Source organism: Nicotiana sylvestris, chromosome 11 (assembly GCF_000393655.2).
Source record: "Nicotiana sylvestris chromosome 11, ASM39365v2, whole genome shotgun sequence".
NCBI classification, from domain to species: Eukaryota; Viridiplantae; Streptophyta; class Magnoliopsida; order Solanales; family Solanaceae; genus Nicotiana; species Nicotiana sylvestris.
Window position 1 is genome coordinate 127583813 of NC_091067.1, and position 3931 is coordinate 127587743.

Sequence of the window (3931 nt, forward strand, 5' to 3'; positions counted from 1 at the left end):
AATCGGCGCCATCCCCACCATTGTTAAAGGGAGGAAAGTAACTAGTCTTAAAGAAGGAAGATAATTCCCCAGCAGTGTTATCCCCGGCAGGTTTCAGAGAAGTGAAAACACCAGCTTGAGGAAAGTAGTTCCAGTGGAAGGAAGGCACCAGCTTTAAAGGAAGTAGTCTGTGAAGAAGGAAAATAACATAGTTGTGAATAAAACACCGGTGTTGTCCCCAGCAGTTTTCGGAGGAATAAGACACCAGTTTTGAGGGAAGCAGTTGAAAGAAGATGATTCAAGTTAAAGGAGTCAGGAGCCCGCTTGGAGAATGGAGGTGTTGTATTTTTAAGAAGTTGTTGGAGTCAGGAGCCCGCCTGGAGAATGGAGGTGTTGTATTTTTAAGAAGTTGTTGGAGTCAGGAGCCCGCTTGGAGAATAGAGGTGTTATCTTTAAGAAGTGGTCGAAGTCAGGAGTCCGCCTGGAGAATAGAGGTGTTATATTTTTAAAAAGTTATCGAAGTCAGGAGCCCGCCTGGAGAATAGAGGTGTTATATTTAAAGAAGTTATTAAAGTCAGGAGCCCGCCTGGAGAATAGAGGTGTTATCTTTAAAAAGTGGTCGAAGTCAGGAGCCCGCCTGGAGAATAGAAGTGTTATATTTTTAAGAAGTTGTTGAAGTCAGGAGCCCTCCTGGAGAATAGAGGTGTTATCTTTAAGAAGGGGTTGAAGTCAGGAACCCGCCTGGAGAATAGGGGTGTTATATTTTTAAGAAGTTGTTGAAGTTAGGAGCCCGCCTGGAGAATAGAGGTGTTATATTTTTAAGAAGTTGTGGAAGTCAAGAGCCTGCCTGGAGAATAGAGGTGTTATCTTTAGGAAGTTATGGAAGACAGGAGCCACCTGGGGAATGGGGGTGTTATATTTTAAGAAGTAATTGTTGTTGAAGTCAGTAAAGCAGAGGAATGCAAAAAAAATCCCCAGCGGGAAACAACAAAAATCCCCCAGCAGAGGAAGGCAGTTCAAGATTCGAAGGAAAAATAATGCGAAGCTCACAAGAAGGAAATAAGCAGTTCGAGATCGGCAAGCGAGGGAGAATACAAGTCAAATCAGAAATAAAGAAATACCAGAGGAAACACTAGGCAACAAGGCAACAACGGTCACATGACCAAGTTTGAGGATAAATCTTTGTAATTCATGGATCATAGCTTAGTATAACTTCTTTATCTTTCATCAAGGTGTAACAAGGAGGTCAATAAGCGGTAACATCAGCACAACAGCAGTAACAGCAGTAACATCAAAATAACAACTCCATGGTAGTCCCAGCTACCGAAACTTCCCAAACTACATTAACCTGATTCCCTTCTAGCCAGGGATATGTAGGAAACCTTTGAAGCAAGGGTTCGGTTAAATCTTTTCAAAAAGCTTCACACGGAGTATTCCAACGGGCAAAATCGCTCGTATCCGCTCACTTTGTCTTTGCACGAAAACTCTTTGTTTTTTCGGACAAAGAGGGGCAGCTGTGAGCATGTGATTTTGCCCTATGAGTACTACTCCCAAAAATTCAAAATAAAATGGTTGTGTGTTGTTTGTGATTTATTTGTACTTTTGTCTGTGCACGTTTATTTCTACTTTAATTAAGAAAAATACAAAAATATGCGTTGCATGGGCATTTATGATTTAATTATGCATTTTGGAATTAATCAAACCATGTCCTATTTTAAAGAATGAAAATCACAAAAAAATATATGAATTTTGGTAGTATTGTCATTTTTATTGTTTAATAGTGCGATTTTATTTTTCGATCTTGTGTGTTAATTGTCGTTAAGGGTTAATTAATATCTTTCAAAATAATCTTGGTTTTTACAATTCAATTTAGGAATTTTGGTTTTAGGAATTAAAAAGAAAATGGAAGAAAAAGAAGAAAACAAGAGAAAAATCGGACTGGGCCAATTTTAAAAGAGAGTTCAGGCCCAGTCCAAATACCCTCTTGCCCGGTCCAACCCAGCCAGCCTTGAGAGCGGATGGAACGACGCCGTTTGGGCATGAAAAATCTGGGCCGTTGATCTCACTCGATCGAACGGTCCAGTCAATCCCCAGATATATCCAAACGACGTCGTATATAGCCGATAGATCTAGGCCACCCGTTTCATTTGATCCAATGCCTCAGAACAATCCCCACAACCCGACCCACTTGCCCCCGGATCGACCCCGCCCTAGTACTACCCCAAAACGACACCGTCTCCTTTAAATGAACTGATCCAGGCCATTGATCGTGCCTGATCCAACGGCCAGGATTAGACCACCCCCTCCTATATAAACCCAACCTCTCACATCACACCCCCCCTAAGCCACACCCTGTTCATCATCTCCTTCAGAGACAAACCAAACAACCCTCCAAACCCTAGCCGCCCTGAAACCCCTTCGCCTGAAAGCCGGCGGCAACGACGCCGATGACAATGAAACTAACACCCTTAGAGCACCTAACCACCCTCTCCACGAATCCCTTAATCGTTTTGCCCGAATCAGACTGTAGCTTCTCAAATCTTCAATCGAAGATTCGAGCAAACTTGAAACCCACCCCAACCAGTCCCAAACTCACACCAAGGCACCCCCTGACCACCCTCGTTATGGATCTGTTAACCGTTTTGCCCGAATCAGACTGTAGCTTCTCGAATCTTTAATCGAAGATTCGAGCAAACTCGAACCTACCCCAACCAAGCCCAAATTCACACTCTGGCACCCCATGACCTCCCTCGTGCCCAAACCACCTTTGGTTTGAATCGAATCTGGCTAAAAACACTCGAACCCCAAATCGAAGCGTAAGAACCCTAGAAAACCAAAACTGGTTTCTATTCGAAGTTTAAGGGAATTTGGGTGTTTAACTGACCTTAGTCGAAGTGTTCTTAGTTGAGAACACTCGATTAAGGTCCGTTCGACCTCAAACAGTTCGAGCTTGAGTTTGAATCAGGGTCGTCTTGGTCCCGAGTTCTTGAGGTATTTTCCCCCTTTCCTGTTTGTTCCATTTTTGTGTTTGTTTATTCTGTTTACTTTAGTTTAGTTTTATTGACTTTTCATTTTTCTTTTGTCGATTGATTTTGTCCGTCTTCAATGACCCTTTATTTGGTCGAACTTTTTTTGGTCATGGTTAATGAATGTGATAAAACTATATAATCGATTTGAATAAGTGTCGTCGATTAGTTAAGTTTTGTTATGAATCCCTGTTTTCTATCAATACGATTCGAATCACCTGTGTGCCTGTTCGATTCTTATTTGCTATTGATTGTATGTGTTGTAATTCGTGTAGTCGATTGAATAAGTGTCGTCGATTAGTTTTACATGCTTCAATTCTGATTAAATAACCTGATAACAATGTGATTCGTACTGCTTCAATTATGATTGAATCATTGTTTGAATTGGATTGTGAATTGGTTATAGCTGTAGTACTGTAGTGATCAGTTAAAAAAATCAGTTGTTAGGTTTGTAACTTAGAAAACAGATCGATTGAAGTTTAGGGCATGGCAGTAATACACAGGGGTTAAGGGTAAGTTTGGGGATTGAAAAGTTCAGAAAATTGGCTAGTTAAGTGGGCTGACAGTAGGGTACTAAAATACCATTAAACTAATACAATTGTTTAGTGCTAATGGGGAACAAGCCATAATGATGGGGGAAAGGTTTAAAGAAAATGGATTAAGAAATAGGTGCCCATACCTATTTGAATTTAAATAAAGAAAAGACAAGTGTAGTGGGGAACAAAACATATACTAGTGGAATTAAAAGGAGATGATGGGCAGAGTTAGTGGGAAAATTTTTCCCAAAGTGCTTCTGAAAGTTGAGGGGCAGGGTTAGTGTTTGGTTATAAATAGAGTCACGATTTAGGGGTCAGAGTTTTTACACGGGATTAATTCTGAAAAAAAATCTGGAGAGAGACATGGGGGGACCTTTTTTTTGAATGGGC